At 33.6% G+C, this 19,530-nt stretch overlaps 1 protein-coding gene and 1 long non-coding RNA gene across 2 annotated transcripts in view; one reads left to right on the top strand and one right to left on the bottom strand.

The window, feature by feature from the left end:
* LOC145245795 (uncharacterized) overlaps positions 1-19,530 on the top strand; it is a 159,884-nt gene that overhangs the window by 914 nt on the left and 139,440 nt on the right. The window lies entirely within an intron of this gene.
* LOC145245793 (unconventional myosin-Va-like) overlaps positions 1-19,530 on the bottom strand; it is a 577,542-nt gene that overhangs the window by 452,780 nt on the left and 105,232 nt on the right.

Here is a 19,530-nt window from a genome sequence, read left to right as displayed (position 1 = left end):
TTCGGTTTAAGAAAAATATCCTAATGTTAAAACTGACCTTTATTTCTCTAGATCAGGCACCATTTTCGTGTACTATAAATCATTATTATTATTTGTTATGAGCGAAAAACACAGAATTGTCAGTTAAAACAAAATTTGTCCTCTTAACACTTTTCTGTGGAGTGTCATCCTCCCTTTTTATATTCGAGCAGTAATATGCCAACATGCCAGGGTTCCATTTTTCTTTAAAACGTTTCTCGATCATTGAAAAATCCTGATGGAATCTCTCGCCATGTTCATAACTCATATCATTAAGATTCTCGTAAAATTCTCGAAAGTGACAAGTGCAAAAAACTGTACCTACTTTAACAAAAAAAAAAATGCCAGAAATGGATTTTCCATGCCATTGTGCATATGAAAATGGCCACAGATGTTCTGCACTTTTTTTTTAGCATTGCACGCTGTAATAAACAAGATGAACGTTTTCCATGTAGTAAATAGGATTAGTATGCTGATTTTGTTATATGTTCTAGCTTTGTATTAAAATGAATCAGAAAATATTTTAATATTCAAAGTTTTAATGTTAGTCGAATGAATTCGTGTCTCGTTCACATCTACTCAAAACTATTTGTAATAAACAACAAAAAAATGTTTATAAAATTTATATGCTAATCATGTACAGTTAATAAAAAGTTTTTAGTTCTCGTATTATTTAAGATTCTTCAGACCATTCTTTTCATTTTGAGTGTTATGTAACGTGGCCATTAACTTTAACTGTATTGCTACATATCAAACCTCTTAGACCCACACGTTGTCTGGCACCGTCACAGGAACAAACAAACAAGGAAAGGCATAAAAAATATGACTCAGCATTTTTTTTCTTAAGTGAATATAAAAAGCATTTATTCCAGTAATTTCTGACAATGCATTTTATTGATCCCCCTGCACATATTTTTATCGTCACACACGAGTCAAAACACCTCCAGTCATATCCTTTGCTCGATCATGTGCTGCGTTTTTTTTTAATTTCCCTTTTCTCCTCTTCTTCCTGTGACGTCAGCACGTGCACACTTGCTTGATTTACATATGTGCTAAGACGGCTGCTGCTCCTAATATTTTTACTAGTCAGCTATCTTAAGGCTGATGCTGATTTTGCAATACATGCTATGTTACAGTTATTTGCAGGTTTCGGTCAATGTAACCTCCAACCTTCTTCAGTTGTATCTTGTTGAACTTAAGAATCATTCTGTTGAACTCGGGAATCGGCATGAAAATTCAAACATTTTAAACACAGGGGCAGCATGCTCTTGTTTCGTCTGGGTAGAAGTTCTAAGTAATTCACAATTGTATTTTTGGATCGCCCACACTGAGGATTGAACCTTCAATTTCCAGAAGAGTGTAATTTTTATAATTGAATTTCACTAAGTAATCTATTCCCTGCACCACAGTTCCTTGCGAATAATTGATCTTCATCCCAAAAATTCTGAACCGTAATGTCCTTCGTTTTATGCTTAATATTTAAATTGTAATTTGAGCAACTATATCCCTGCTTTAATATTAGGAAGATGTCTTAGAACATTGAAAGTACAAGTTTATCCTCATCCCTCTTCAAGTCTTTATTTGCTTCCCAACAAAATATATTTTTTTTAATGTGAGGAATATTCAATTTCCCCAGAAAGGGGGATTCTGGATTGAGGAAAAAATTAAAACTGGCTTAATCTCAGAGCATACATTTTGATTCTATCATCCACAAATACATAAGCTTAAAAGCAACACTTTTCCAGCAGAGGGATGCTGAGATCTTCACCTTAAGTGCTTGCTATGGGGTTAAATGGTAATAAGAACAAAGGAACACAGGATTTTTAGGAAACGAACATGTATTCACATATATTACAAGGAGAGCGAGTTGAGCAATACCTCAACGGTGCGTCATGTGGACCCGTCCTCCTTGGTCACATGCCAATCTCTGACTGCAGACACTGGTCTCGATACCGGAAGTGCCGTCACCAGAAGAAGTAACGTTATAAGATAGTCCATTAATCCCATGGATGAGTGTCTCCAACAGTGCTGTAACTGTGTTTATCAAATACAACATTAAATCCAGAATGGTTAAAGATAAGGTTTATTACCTCTGTGTACAAGAAAACACAACATAAAATAAGGACGTTTCTGAATTTTGGTTATTCATATTATTTGAATTCTTTGGGCTACTTTTCTCATCTTGTGAGTATCATTTTCAGAAAGTTTTGATCAATGTAACCTTTGGCCTTCTTCAGGGGTACCTTGTCAAACTTGGAAATTTGGATGGAATTTCAAACGGAACTCTTTATTTACTTCATGGGAGTAGTATGCTCTTGTTCTATCAGCCAACCTAAGTTTGAAAGAAAAATTTCCCTGTTCGACAAAATACACCGGAAAAAGGTCGGAGGTTACATCAACTAAAACGTTGAGAAAATGAAACTCAAGATGAGAACAGTAGTCCAAAGAATCCAAATAACACGTAAAATAAAGAATATGAGAAAATGGATCATTCTTAGTTCAATCTTAAAACGACTAACAATTGCCAGCCAAGCAACTACTTCTATTACTTGATGTAATCAATACTTTTATATTTTTTGTTCATCAGACGAATTCAATTCTTGAAGGGAAATACCCTCCCTCATAAACAATAAGGAAGAGTAAAAAAAATTTCAATTAGTAAACAATTTATTTGAATAAACAATATTATATTACAGCATTGTATTTCAGTATCAGAGGCGAGAGTAACAAATGTATTTTTGTTTTGTTTACAAAATCACGGCATTGTACAGGCTGATGCTTGAGTGGCAATCCCCACTGAAACTGGCATAGATGAAGTGGAGCCATCGTCTGGAAGTGCTATTTCAGCATAATCTCTCGTTTCTCCTGAGATCTGACCACCTACTCTTGTCTGCCTTGCAATGCGCTTATGAACAGTATAGCACAAAGCAGTGCAATAGTGCACCTGGGTCACTCAGTTGTTTAGGGAGATGTTGTAGACCTTCAGGTTCCTCCTACAAATGTTTGTAAGTCAAAGATGATCAACTCTTCTCGCACTAATAATTTATACAAGAAATCCTTTAGCAGTTTCCTCATTTCTGGTGGCGCTAGCTCAGTAGAAAGTTCATACTAGAACCTTTTACATGCTTAAGCATAGCTTAGTGTAGAATTCCAACAAAAAGATACTTAGGCCATATAAATAAGAGCTTATAAAACCATTTTAATACATAAACAAATTGATATAAATATTGTACATGTCAATAAAACTGTAAAATATAACTTTCTCACACATATCTGATGTTTCAAAATCGAATATGAAATCAGTTACTAATTTATTATTCTCATTCTTGAGGTTAGACATTTTGTGAATAACTTTCAATATTTCCTGCTGTTTGTATGCGATCAGGTCATCAGCAACTGATCCCCTCCATGTCTTAAGTGACCCACCACATATCTTTGGGTCATCGACATAGATGTGGAATACACTTTGGAGCATTTTGTGTGACTGACATGGAGTTAAGTGGCCATAACAGTAAATACATTGTCGGATATACTTTTCATAGCGGCATATGGAGCGAGATCAGCAATTTTCTCCATCCAATGCACGTCAGTCAGAATCATGTTATTCTAGCGTTAACCATACACAAATATGTGTGCTGTATACTACCACTCTCGCTTATGATGGAATCCAATTATCGACACATGCATTAAGACTTTCCATACGGCAAATATGCGTCATCTTATGGTTGTATCACTTCGCCCACTGGAATCAATTGCATTACTTGGGTATTTACCTGAATTTATTAACCCTTTCGACACCTGCAACAATTTCTCATTCCATAGGAGTCCAATTTTAACACGTGTTGTAAATGAAATTGACTGCATCTACTACAAATAACACTGGTTGGTTGGTGCACCTTCTGCATTTGATGGAGTTCAAGCCAGTTCCAAGCTTACAGATGATGCATGGATATTTGCCTTGTGGAACAGATATAATCTCTTTAGCATCATATATCACATGCTTCATCCTTTTCATATGAACCATAAAGCTGCTTCCCTTTCAAATGCTGATTTCCATCTGATAGACGCTGTATTCACTTGTGTATAGAAAATCTCTCACGATTTCTAGCCAAGGCAATTAGAAACAAGAATGCACTAAGTACTGATCTCTAGTGCACTGCTACCGTTATTTTGGTGTACACTAAGGATCCATACTTAGCAGACTCTTGTACTTATTCCTAGTGCATTCCGAAATAATAGTAAGAGTATACCAGAAATCAGTAATTAGAAAGTAGAATTGAACCTTGTTTTTATTTTTCTTTGTTAGCAATCAATTTCATTTTAATCAACTTGGATCCCATCTATGTTGTTTTAGACAATTCTGGTGAAAATGATGGACATGATTCTAACATCATGGTAACAGACCAGATCATAATCCCATCCCAATCCTAACCGTTCTCATATTCACTTCCATTTAAGGTTTGTCAGAATTGCTTGTGAACAAACACACAAACACATGCACTCATTTATACAGATACAGTTATCACTACCTACTTCACTATGCTATGGTGTAAACTGATGTTATCGAATATATAAAACCTCTCTCCCACAGAAGAGACATTTGTTTTATCGTTATTTCCATGGCAAGTGCTCATCTGAGCTCCAATCTCTGGTCCCCTCCTCGCCAATCTTTCACGAAAAACACCCATTTAGCTGAAACCACTGTCAATTTTCCCCACTCTTTATCTGTGCCTAAATCAAAATGTACATTCCATGAACAAAGCTTCTTTCTTAGAAGTGCATGCCTGTGGAACTCTCTACCGTTTGCCTGTTTCCCACTTGATTACAACTTTGACGTCTTCAAGTCTAACATAAACAAATTCCTGATGAATCGCCTCCCTTAAGTAAGACACTTTATCAAATCTCCAATACTAACGATTACTACGATACTATCCAATTGATTACTGTACACACAATAACTCGCCTCGAGTGGCCTCCAAGCCTTGATAAGTGGTGACCACCATGTGTAAAAAAAAAAAAAAAAAAAAAAAAAGAAGCTTCGTATTCCAGTAACTTCTTTCCAAGGACTGCAAAGTTGTGGAACTATATATAGATATCACTTAAGCAAGACCACACAAAGATATTAGCTGTTAATCTGTGGACATGAAAAAAAAAACAGCTGGCCATGAGGCCATCTAATATGAATATTACTTTTCGATAATCTCAAGGGGGTCATAATCTTAGCATGGAACCTTATATCAAAGAGGACATTACTATTTCAAAAACATCAGCCATTTTTTGGATGGTCTCTTTGCTCAGAGTTCAATATTTCCTCCATTGCAGGCCAGTGCTCCACATGAAATGCAATCATGCATCCCACTAAAACATGCAGTATTGCATACGTTCACACAAATTAATTGTAAAAAGGACAATATGAGTTATATATACGTTCAGCTGATGTACTAATAGTAATAACTCACAGAATTAATGAATCTCTTAAAGCGGGCTTTGTTTCTAGGGCAATTGCTCTTGACATATCAAAGATAGGGTGTGACATAAAAGCCTGCTACACAAGATCTCCAGCTATAGAATAGCTGGAAATGTTTTAATTATTAAATCATTTCTTTCTGATAGGTTTATAAGAGTAATGGTTGATGGGCAGAAATCAGAAACTCACAGTATTAATGTGGCATTCCTCAGGTTTCCATCCTGGGCACAACTCTCTCTTTTATCTTTATTAATGATCTCTCAAATCACATTCTTAGATCATTCGTAGACATTTATGCATACGACACTACCATCTATGGCAACACTTCTAAGATGACAAACGGTCAAGATCCCTGATTCTCTCTCCTTTTATCTTACGCACATAGTGCAATGTGGAAAAAGGATGGCTGGTTAATTTTAATGCATCTAAAACCAAACTTCTATCTTTCCATTATCAACGCTTTGACCCACATCTGGTTCCTATTGAAATGAATGGCTCTCACCTTGAGGACACCACATGTTTAGACAATCTTCTTGGTCTGACCTTCACTGCTGATCTGAAATGGAGCACATACATCAAATTCATAGCCAAGGTCGCTCCAGTAGATATTTTTACTGCTGAAGTAATTCTCTACCTGTATAAGAACCAAGTAAGTCCTAGGATTGAATACTGTTGCCACGTTCAAGCAGCTCCTGCTTGAAGACGTATCCTGCCTTGACAGAGTTCAAAACAGACTTTGTAATCTAGTAGGTGATGCTATTTTCTCTTCTCTCCAACCTCTTTCCCACAGAAGAGACATTGCGAGCCTGTCCCTGCTCTATTACCATTTTCATGGCAAATATTCAACTGAGCTTCAATCTATAGTCACCCTCGCCAATCCTTAACAAAAAACACTCATCTAGCCAAAATCACTAGCAAAAAATTCTATCGTTGCCTAAAACTGGATTCCATGAACAAAGCTTCTTCCCTCGAACTGCCCGCCTGTGAAACTCTGTTTAGCTGGTTTGCTTTCCAGCTGATTACAATATCATTATCTTCAAGTCCAATGTAAACAAGTTCTTTTTCAGTTGTCCTCATAAATGATCTAATTATACCAAATTACTTCTACAAACGATTATTATGCAACTGTCCCAATGACTAGAATACACACTCGATTCTTGAGTGGCTTCCAAACCTTAATATGTGGCAATCCTTTGTGAAAAAAAAGACAAAACAAAAACCTTCACAGACCAGCCAAGTGATCAAAGCAACACCTGTGATCTATCTTGTCCGAGGCACAAGTTTGAAAATCATTTTTCTCTTTTTGGTTTTCTTGGTTAATTTACCTCATAGGGCTGGAAATAAACATTTTTATAAAGATATTACCCACACATATCAAGAAAAAGAGTATTATGAAAATTATGAATTTTTTAGATGAGAATTGATTTGGATTCTTCAGAGTACCATTTTCGTCTAGACTGTTATTTTCACGGTATCGTTCGATGCAATCTCTGACTTTCTTCAGGTGTATCTTATTGAACTCTGGAATCTGAACAGAATTTCAAACAGAGCCCTTTATTTAATCCACGCTACCCCTGTAAATTAAATAAAGAAGGGTTCTGTTTAAAGTTCTGTGCAGAACATGAAAATGACACTCAAGACGAGAACAGTAGTCCAAAGAATCCAAACAATACGAATACTAACCAAGTGTCAAATATTTCAGAGAAACTATTAATAGCATAACATTTAAACGGGCAGTTAAAAAAAATGTCTATTTAATTTTTTTCTTTCATATCTATTTTTCTTTTTCTTTTTTTTTCTTTTTAATTCAAGCAAAGCCGATTGTTGCACATGACAAGACAGGTATTTGAACTTGCATCACAAGAAAATCATGTGAGCAACAAAACAACATATTTTAAAGAAAAAAAAACCCTAAACAAGTAGATTGAATAGCGGAGAAAGACATATATAGAGAGATATAATAAACTCATAAAAGGTGAACGCCCCTTTCCCCACCTCAGAGACAAAAAAAAAAAAAAAAAAAAAAAAAAAACAGTACACTACATTCCTGCTACAACTAAAAGTCCCATAACTTGATCTTACAGCGCACTTAATATATCATGAAACACTTGAGAGAAGACAGTTTTTTTTTTTGTTTTGTTTTTTTTTTAATTCGTTTTTTAATACATTTTATTTAACGTCAGGGGTGCGAGTTCCGTTAAAGAAACGTTGATTTAATTTGAATAAAATAAGATACGTATCAAGTACGCTTGAAAGCCAAATCACAACGCAATATTACGAAAATAAACAAATATTTTACTAATATTGCGTTATGATTTGGCTTTCAAACGTACTTGATACGTATTTTATTTACTTGCTGAACATATTAAGTCTATTATATGTATTTAACAAGAAAACAGTTGATATAAGCACTTGTTCCTACCCTTATACATTAGATCCCTTCTTCCTTCAAAGTGCTAGACCTTGGAATTCCTTCCCGGGTCATTGCTTGATTGTACTGACATGCAGAAGTTCAAATATAATCTGAACAGACATCTTGCTGTTCAACTCCCTACATAGTATTCCTATAAATTTGGTCCCAAATAGTTACCCCTTACGTTAAAGTGGCACTGTGCCTTGTGTGGGGTGAATTAACGATAAAAAAAAGTATGTGTGTGTATGTGTGGAAGGTAAAATGGAAAAAAGCAGTTATACCGACAGGGCAATCAAAACAACATATGATCAGATTTTTAAGAAAGAAAGAAAACGTCTCAAGCTAGAAAGTTTAAAAATAAAATGTTTTATAAGAGCAATTTTTTCTTTGTGAATTTTGTTGGAGGATGTACACTTATATATTACATATTTTTTTCAATATTTAATTGAACAGTCAATTTTAGAACATTTAGCCTGGATATTTCTTCCTTTTCTTAAAAAAAAAAAAAAAAAAAAAAAAAACGTTTCTGGGTAATTTACTTGCCAGAATATATTTTTCTACTAATTTTATTCATTTATTTTTTACTTGGGAGTCACCACTTATCAAGGCTCGACGTCTGCTCGAGGATAATCGTTATGAATATAAGATGATAGTGTAGTAATAACTAATGGTGTAGAATTTGATTATTTATGGGGACAGCTTATCAAGAACCTGTTTACATTTGGATTTGAAAGGTACTATGTTGTATTCAACCGGCAAGCAGAACAGTGTTGTAAAGGTGGGCAGTTATATATATATATATATATATATATATATATAATTAAAATTACAAAGATAAATATTATCTTTAATAGAAAGCTCAATATACTAAATAGAGAAATTAAAGAACAAGGAAAAATGCTGAATATAAAAATTGAATAAATTATATTTTTTTATTCTTTGCTTGAATTTTTAATGGATAATTAAATATTGTATTTTTCTTTTATTTTTATTATCATTATATATTTTACAATCTCCATTTGAACATTCTTCATTTCCTTGATCCGTTATTAAAAAAAAAAAAGAAAGTTGCATATCTCCACTTCTCCATGACCGGATGGTTTTTCTTGAAGCTCCATTTTACCCTGGACATTTATATTTATATTTTCTTATGGATTACCAATGGATTTTCAACAGACTTATTTCCAATTTTTCCTATTCTGGATCTTACCATCTTTCCCATTGGACTTTTATCATATCCTTTTTCTCCCCTTTTCCCCGTTTCTTGCTTTTTCAACATCTTTCAATCCCTATAAACCACTTCAAACCGTTAAATGATTTTTTTTATACAAATATGATAAATTTCATATTGTTTGCCTTTTGTGATGCATTAACTTGCAAAATTTATTGTTTATTTTACAAACCTCTTCCCTCTGATGAGTTGCATTCTTCATTCTATGATGAATTGCGTTCCTTGAAACTCTATGGAATAAGGTTTTTCTCATTTTATTTGTACTCCTTGTCGAATAATTAAAATTTTGTATACCTTCTTTACAGGTTTATAAAGTTTTTTTTGAAAATTTGAATAAAATTTCAATATCAAGATTTTTATTTTATATTTTATATATATATAACAAACCAAAAACTATATGGTCCTCTGATTGATAACTTGAATTTTAGGAGAAAAATAAAAATTAGCCCCAAAAGGTGTTTTTCACCCCTAAAACACCCTGGGGCTCAAGCCTCAGAATTTTTCCAGGGTCAAATATTACGTTTCCAGATGTATAGCCATGTGATGTGGCTTTTGGGCAATTTTCAGTAAAATCTAATGGTCGGAAAAGATTCTATGTCCCGAAAAGTGCTATTTTTTGCCATTTTGATCCTTTTAGACTCCCTGGGGACGCAACCAGATATTTTATCAAAAATCCGAGAATGAGAATATTACATTTCCTCCCTTGGGTAGTTGTAACTTCATGCAAAATTTCAGAAAAATGTAATGAGTAGTCATTGAGAATTTTGAGAACAAACAGACAAACGGATGAACAGGGGTGAATTCTAAGGTCCAAATCCGACTAAGTCGAAGGATCAATATTAGGTAAACAAATTATATTGTTACGACAATAACAAAGCTACCGTTTCAATCAATTAATGACCTTCATCAGGTCACCTAAACTCCCAATTTCAAAGAGACATGCTCTCAATCACAGAATTCCATGGTTATCCATCTAAGTCTCAACGTAACTTTCAGAAAATGTTGAAATCCTTACAGAGAAACAGCAAACGTCTTTCATATCAAGATAGATAAACCTTACCATCAATATCGATTACTGAACTTCCATAGTAAAAAACAAACAAAAAAAACGAATCAAATACATTCAAATATATCAAAAATTCTTTAAAAAATAAATAAAAATAAACTAAATAGAGAACATCCTGATTAAAGTGTTCCATTTATTGGTTCTAACTTAAAACGGCAAAATGTAAAAAGAAAATTTTTAATAGAAAAACATAAAAGAAAAAAGAAAAATACGAAATCATAAAAAAAAGAAAACCTATGATGCAGAAACTATTCAGATTGATTTGAGATAGAAAATATCAGATCAGAAGATATTTTTTTGTGTGTGTTGCTTTTTTGTTTTGCTTTAAATCAAAAGTATGTTTCAACTAATTCCCATCTTCAAGGTAAAATAACTGATGATTACATTTAATGCTACTAAGACAAAGCGCCTTTCCTTTAACAATTATAAGAAACTTTTCCAACCACACTCTGTATCAAACATGTGGAAAAAACAGATGTCCACTTATCCAAAGCAATGTTTGAAACTTTAGAAAATGACCTCCAGTCTGTATTAGAATAGAGACATGTATGGATGCTTATGTTTAATGCTACTAAGACAAAACGCCTTTCCTATAACAATTACAAAAAAAAACTTTATATCTATCGATTGACATGAACAATAACACCATAGCTGAAAGTCCATTATTCAAACTCCTCAGTCTAACTTTCACAGGTAACACAAATTGGAATAAATACATAAACGACATTGCCATGGCTGCTGCAAAGAAGGCAGGCTTCCTTTTCTATTCTAGAAAAATAATAAAACCTGGCAGTATCCTGTATTTCTACAAGATGACCATTTACTCATGCATGGAATATTGTTGTCACATCTAGGCTAGTGCATCTACCACTAGTCTCTCAATATTGGATACATATCCAAGACAATCACTGAATCATTAGAAAATGACCTCCAGTCTGTAATGTAATGAGCCTCAAAATGGATGGTCATGTTTAATGCTACTAAGACAAAGCTCCTTTCCTCTAACAATTATAAGACCTTTTTAAGCTTATTCACTTTTTTTTTTATTTTACTTCAGTAAGTTGGAGCTCCCTCCTGGAGCTAACACTTGATGCTGTTATGATTTAAATTTATATCCGAGGGCTCTTTTAAGAATATATACTGTTCCCTTTATTAGATGCTATCTGTATTTCGTTACAGCTTCGTCTTCCAGGGATTGCTTCTAAGTATTCATGAAGATTCTTTTTTTATTAAGCCAGTTGCTCCTATCACAACTGGTATTAGTTAAAATTTTGTGTCCCCCCCCCATTTATGTTGACGAGGAGACGATATCCAGAAATATATTACTTATTTCTCGATGGTTTTATTTGTAAATATTGAATAAAAGGGTATCGTTTCCGAAATGATCGTACATATGAATTTGATTTTGTTATGCTTTCTCCTATGAAAACTCGATTGATAATTTCACAATTATTAATCTCTCACCCTTTATATATATGTGTGTGTGTGTATATATAGACACACACAAACACAGACAAACACTGAACGCTTACACTGCTATTTGGAATAAAGAACATTTGAAGACATCTGAGATGGAGTGGCCATCGTTTTCATGCTGCCTTTCCATTTCTCTGTTTCTCATATTTATTATCTTTCATTATTGAATATTTTATAAATATATTGAGCCCTATTGAAAATCCAAACAATATCCTAATATAGTTGTGAGCAAAACTGAATACTTGTAAGTATGAACATCAGTGGTTACAACGAACATATGTAAATAAAATAGATTAAAAAAAAATGTAAATATGTTAATGAGTCTGTCTAAGGTGCATTTTCTTTCGCGCCGACAAACACTTTGCTATAAATGTTATTTTCTAAAAAGAGAAAACAATCAGTTGGTAGAGTGACCTTTACTGACATTTCCATAGTTTGCTTGAAGTCTCATCGCTTTCTTTGCAGCGTTCATTGGCTTCCCCCCCCTCTCTCTTCTAGACACAAAAAGAAACTTCCCATTCTTAAGAAGCAAACGATTGTTAATTTCCTTATTTAACGGTTTTACTTTTTTTTTTTTTTTTTTTTAACTTACACAATCCAAACACATTAAACACAAGGTTGAAGAAATAAACTCGACTCTTCAGAATAAACAACAAATCCTCAGTTTTTTTGTTTTGTTTTTTAATGCGACTAGATATAAAGCTTTATTCCTATTCCCCTAATATTGTATTACTTATTTTATTTGTTTTATTAGCCACCTTTTTTCCCCATTATATTATCGGAAGGAAATTGAGTGTAAAAAAAAGTTTCTAAATCAGCGTATTATACTAATAGTTGAATTTTTGTTAAAATCAGATATACGTATTTAATGTTTCATGTGGCTCCGTCCCTAGGGCTTAATGTTGAACCGATAGCACGTAAAATATTCCTTATATAAAGTACAACGTATATATATTTAAGACCCCATTCATTTCATAGTAGTAAGATTTTCTACATATTAAATAACTGTTTAGAATTTTCAAAAAAAAAGTTCGATCTATACCCTCTTTATTTACGCATTTAAACATTGTTTCCACTTCCATTGTCTTCCTCAAGAATATTTAACATATGATTTAAATTTCTTAAAGTTACGTTATATTTTTACTTGTGTTCGTTTTACGTCCCCAGAGTTTCCTTCAATATTCAGGAAGAATTCCACTGTCGGCAGATTCTGCTTTATGATATAAACACTCTAAGAAAAAGAAAACGACTTCATTTCAATATCTCTATATTAATAAAAGTCTAAGATAATGTCGTGTGTAGGTTTTCTTGCAATAACTAATTTAGTAATATATATATATATATATATATATATATATATATATATATATAATTATTTTCTACTATAATAATTAAATACCTACAGACACTAGTGTTTCATCCTTTCGGGAATCTTCAGTGCAGGGTGTCACGATTACTACCAGTCGAACGATTCGAACCCCGCATTACGAGACATCTCTGGCTCGATTAGCGGAGACCGTATCCATTCGGCTACCATTAACCGCTTGAAACAACGTTGAATTTTAAACATCTTAATTTTAAGTGTTCATTTACGTCAGGCAGACAGTGATTTAATCGTTATACGATGATCTACGCATAAGAGCTAAATTGACCGACTTTTAATTCAACTGAAAGTGCTCAACGATAAGAAACGAATTTCTTAAAGATATATATATATATATTAATCATATGTTTACTGAAATGGAACAGACAACAGCATAAAATAAACGAAATGTTAAAATTTCTATTCAATAAAAAAATTATTACAAAATGAAATCCATCAATGCGTATTTTAGTTTGTTTGTAAACAAGTCAGTTATTTTAATGTTTTGTTAATAGTAAAAAAACAAATAATAGAAAAGAATGAATTACTACGTGACCCTTCGAAATTTGAAAGGTTGGTTGGTTGTTTTATGGCATATTAACCCTTTTCAGGTTATTATTTAATGCCGAATCCAGTGATTTTGAAGAACAATTTTTTTAATAGAGTATATTTGTTTTTTTAAGTCGGTTTCTATTTAACCATAGTTGGGACCCTAACAGGTACTACCCCTCCAGGTCAGAGCGGACCTGGGAGCAATGGCAATTAAAGGGTGGCTCCACACTCCCCAAAGCCCGCAAGCTGAGACCTCACCATCGGTTATATAGTTTACGGTCATATCCAGGACCCTCGAAATTCGAAAGGATTTTAACTGTTAAATAGAAAATTGAAAGACCCTGAATTGGCTTTAAAATTCTTAGCAAATCATCATTTATGAAACATATCCATTCGCAGACTAACAACCATCAAAAGATAGAGAATAGACTTGTCCGTCTAAAAACTCTGCAACATCCTAGCCTGCTTATATACCAAATCTTTGACTTTCTAGTCATAATTTAGTTCTAGCCCAAGTGGTAAAACAATTGAGCATTGACTACTATATATAGTACAAAGAACTCATTTTTGCAGAACTTTTTTTTTTAATTATTTTAACCAAATCTCGAGTTGGATTTTTTATTTACCAGACTACAAATATATGATGGCGTATTAATTCTTCCGGTGTTATTAAAGACTAAAGTACAATGCCTATTTTAGGCAATTAATAATAAAAATATTGCTATTTTATCTGAGAGGGGGAGGGCATCAATAGTATTTGTAAATTAACTTCATATATGATACAGCTATCACTCTCTGCAGGTTGAACTAACTTTTTCCAATAACTCAGCTTCATCCGGAATTAATCCATCCCAGTCTAAGTAGTTCATTACATCCTGAAAAGCTAATTTTAATCATTCTGTTTTCTTGTTTTGGATTCCATAAATATTTTTTTTCCAGATCAGACCCATAGTGGTTATTCAGGTTAATAGATCCGACTGGATTTGGAGACAAAATTGCTTCAATTCTACAAAATATTGATATAAGGAGTGAAACAGAAGTTTAAAATATATGACCATTTTTTTCTGTTTTTGTTTTTTTTTTTGTTTTTTTTTTTACTTGGGAATCACCATTTATCAAGATCCGAAGGCCATTCGAGGATAAAGGCTACTGATTTTACATTCAGTGGTAGTGTAGTAATCGTTAAAAGTGTAAATTGGGTAGAATTTGGTTATTTATGGAAACAGCTCAACAAGAACTTGTTTACATTGGATTAGAAGGCTACTATGTTGTATCCAAGCGGGAAGCAGGCCAGAAGAACTGTATTCCACATGCGGGCAATTCTGGGAAAGCAGCTATATTTGTGGAACTGTGCTTAGATTTAGGCACAGATAGAGTGGGGGAAATCATATATAGTGGTTGTAGCTAGTCAAGTGTTTTTTGTGAAAGTTTGGCAAAGGGAACCATAGATTGGAGTTCAACCGAGCACTTACCATGAAAATAATGATAGAGCAGAGACAGGCTCGCAACGTCTCTTCTGTGAGGAAAGAGGTTGCAGGGAAGGGAAAAGGGCATCACTTACTAGGTTTCGAAGTCGGTTTTGAACTCTATCAAGGCTGGATAGAGTGCACCAGGCAGCTCCTGCTCAGATGTTGTACTCCATTTTAGGGCGTACCTGGCTCTTATACAGACAGAGGATTTGCCAAAGTTACCTGAATCTAAGTAAATATTTACAATTCAACCAATGTTCATGTTCAACTATAAATTGATATCAAAGTGTCAGATCAATATTGATCGCCTTTAGCATACAAAGTTTGCAACATTAAATTTCTTTGTTTTATTTAAAACGTTTTAGTTGTTGTAACTCTTGACCTTCTTCAGATGCATCTTTTTGAATTTGGGAACATTCTAGTTGAACTCAGGAACCTGTTTGGAACTTCGAACTGAACCTACAAATTAACCCGCTAAACTGTGAGGACTCAAGAGTGAGCTTGTAAAATATCAAAAAGTGTCAAGCCCCTGAACACAGGGAAGGTGTCATTAGATAGATAGATAGATAGATAGATAGATAGATAGATAGATAGATAGATAGATAGATAAAGAACGAAAGAAAGAAAGAAAAAGATAGACAGAGAAAGATAGAGACAGAAAAAGAGACAAAAAGATAGAGATAGAGAAAGAGAGAGATAGAGAAAGAGAGAGAGAGATAAAAAGAGGAAGATAAAAAGGGAAAAGAGAGAAAGATAGGGGAGAGAGAAATCGAAAGGAGTGAAAGTGGCAGAAAGAGAGGGAGAGAGAGAAAAAGAAAGAGGCAGAGAGAAAGAGAGAGAGAGGGGGGGGAGAAAGACATGGAATTACCAAAACATAAATATCTCTCAGCTGCACTATAACTATAGATGTATGATTACTTTATGGAACAAGACTAGAAATGTTACTATTATATTAATTGATGTAAGATAGTCACGGGATGCGGATGAGACACACGATGCTTTGATTGGTTCAACGGGATCACATGTTTTAGGAGAGGATACTTAAAACAGTCAAACTCAAGTAATCATTAAGTGTGTAGCAATCGTAACAAACAATGAATGGGCTTCTGTCCACATGAATGAGTAGAAAAAGAAAATGCTAATGGGAAATCCGAGAAGTATGTTATGAAACTAACCATCCGGACTGGGGATATTGGTTTGCGGGATTAGCAAATCGATACTAGGACTACCCAGTATGTCTGTGTTCTCCCAGCCATTCTTAAGCCAGCTTTCAAGACAGAATATGTATAGATACATAGATAAGAATGGGATGGGATTGGGTTGAAAGAAAGGGGAAAATATGAAAGGTGATCAGACAACAGCCATAAATAAGTGGTCAGAGGCGGCGTGGATTGTAATCAAAAGAAACAAAATTGGCTTTTCTTACATATTGAGTGTAATAGCACACTTATTGCTGAGCTAGCAGGAAAAACCAGCATTGCCCGGTTAGCTTTTGTATTCTTATTTTTTACATTTTATAATATTTAATTTTTGCGGTTGGGTCCAAACATCTAATCAACCATGACTTGGTGAAATTGAAATTTCTTCAAAGCACACCTGGTATTTCTCCAAGAATCACTGAGGACTCCTATGTACTCCCCCCCCCCTAATTTATATTATATTTCTGTCTGTTCTATTTTCTCTTGGAAACTACTGGACAGATCTATCTGATATTTTGTATGGACCTTCGCTATGATGTAGAGAATTATGTATTATGGTATCCATTGAATGCACAGTTCAGAATTAACAGGCATTGATATTTAATGGAAAATGCACACGAATTTAACCATATTCAACTATCAATTTGGCATAAAATAGTCATTTTAAGTCAACAGGCTTTAATATTTCTCCTGTTTTTAATGGAAAAAAACGTCTAGTCGTTTTACATATAACATCACGATTTTACCTTTAAATAAATGTGTTTCCATTCTATGGATGTCAAGAATGAATGCCGACCTCATAATAATGTATAACCTTTGATCAAAATGAAATATATTTATCTCTAATATTATATAAAATGGATTTTGTGTGTGTGAGTTCGTTCCATATGGACTTTAAAACGGCTGGTTCGATTTTATGAAATTTCACATGAAAGTACTTTATGTGCCTGGTAATGTTCTTAGATAGGTTTTATATTAGAATGTCTCCAATAAGAATTGATAATGAATAATTGAAATAATCCGATGAAAGTAGGAACAACCGATTTTAACCAAAGTTAATACCTTATACCGCCTAACATCACAAGTGCATTGGAGAAGTTTTTTTACCACATAAACCAAAAAGTCAGACATAAAATCATCAGTAGTTTCTTTGATATGACAGGTGTATGTTTGAAATGAATGTTTGTATTTAGAGCACCACTGAAGCATGATACTTGACTTTTGTATTTTAAACTAATTCAAGCCATTATAAAAAATATTTTATGAAATCAATAGTAGGTTCTCTACAGTGCAATGTAGACCACAATTTATTATGGGCCGAGTTCCCAACAAGAGTAGTCAATCGATTTGATTGAAAAATGGGCAATTTCACCGATTTTGATGACAATAAATACATAGGAGTAAGAAACATTTGTTGATCATCATTCAATCCCGAGCAAAGTCGAGTCTCCTTGCTAGTCAAAATATAGTGTCAGAATATACACGCTTATGGTGGTCTACCACAACAGGCGGAGGAGTTCGCTAAAAAACAAACTGGTAGGAAGTGCAACTTATATAGGGAGGGAGTAATATGTTTTTTGTCCTAGGTATTCCACAAGTAAAGCCGAATACTTATACTTAAAATAATTGTTACATCAGTTTTCCCCTCCTGCGTATTTAGCAAGATAGAAAATGTTATTTAACAACAATGTATTGATAGAACTTATCACTGACCGATGAAAGTTACGTATTATTTATCATAACTGCCCCGCTTGTGTTATCTTAGAGGTTCAGCGAAAGCAAACAGACATGTTTTTGTTCCACATGATATACTGACCAGACCTTCGTTGTTATCTTTGCACCCAAAAGAAACATCTTCTTGGCCAAAATTGAAAATGGGGAAAGAAAATAAGTGCATACTGGCAGTGTGTGTGTGTGTGTGTGTGTGTGTGTGTGTGTGTGTGTGTGTGTGTGTGTGTGTGAGAGAGAGAGAGAGAGAGAGAGAGAGAGATGGACAGAGAGAATTAAAGCAATGCTTCTTAACCTTATCTGGTCATGACACTCCTTTAAATCCAACCAGAGGTCTTCATAATCTTATAAGTTTTATCTGATTCTTAATTGTTCTCGCACATAAACAAAACTAGATGAACAAAAAGAAACACAAAGTAGTGTTGGGACAATTAATCGGAATAAAAAAAAATCGGAACTTGGGGATCAGAAAACTTTGTGCCTATTTTCCAATGCCAAAAACGATTCCTTTGTCTTTTTTATTTGATTTTGTTTAAAGCAAAGTCTTCCACTGCTGGTAATAATGATAAAATAATAAATATTTATTAATTTTTAAACTATCAGTGAAACTCAAATCTGTAGATCACTCCCCTCCCATCCCACAAATGTATTTTTATGTTTGAAAAAATATATGCACATTTAACGTGCTTTGATTGTAATCAGGAAAACATATTTAGAGATTTATAAAGAATCGTAATCGGTAATTGCATTGGAATTGGGAATTTAGTACGGAATCAGGAAAAATATTGGAATCGTCCCATCACTACTACAAAGTTTATAAAAATGTAAGAAAATTTATTTTGTATTATTTGACTACTGTTCTCGTCTTGAGTTTTATTTTCGAGACATTTCGGCCAATGTAATATTCAACCTTCTTCAGATGTCTCTTGTCGCATTCAGGAATTTGTTATGTGGTCATGAATGACAGAACAAGAGCATGCTCCCCCATGGAATAAGTAAAGGGTTCTATTGTAAAATCTGTACAGATCCCAGAGTTCGACAAGATATACTTGAAGGTTGGAAGTTACATCGGCCGAAACATTATGAAAATAACATTCAAGATGAGAACAGTAGTTTGAAGAATCCAAATTATCAATCCTCATCTCAAAAATTAAGAAACTGGATTTATTTTGTGCTTACAAGTAATACACTGAAATATGCACACTATATGCTGAATAGTTTTAAAATGTGAATATATGAAGAGGCAGATCAACAAAGATGTGGAAGATCAACAACCTCTTCATGTCAACTTCAGTTTTTATGCACTACCGCAACCGTCTCTCAACTCAATACATCCAGAAAAATAGTTTCGGAAAGCACTTTGGCATTAAAACACTAATTACAGTTGTAAATCAAATTATTTGGCTAAATTTATTTTATCTGAATAAATGATTTCATTTTTAAAATGACAGATTTATTAACAAAATGGTGAATTATAAATGTGGCAATCATATATATGCAATAAAAAAAATTTGTATAAATGAATGACAAGTTAGCGAAAACAAATCG

Source organism: Euprymna scolopes, chromosome 23 (assembly GCF_053919585.1).
Source record: "Euprymna scolopes isolate OS-2025 chromosome 23, ASM5391958v1, whole genome shotgun sequence".
In the NCBI taxonomy this organism is placed as follows: Eukaryota; Metazoa; Mollusca; class Cephalopoda; order Sepiida; family Sepiolidae; genus Euprymna; species Euprymna scolopes.
This window is presented reverse-complemented; position numbering and strand designations above follow the sequence as displayed.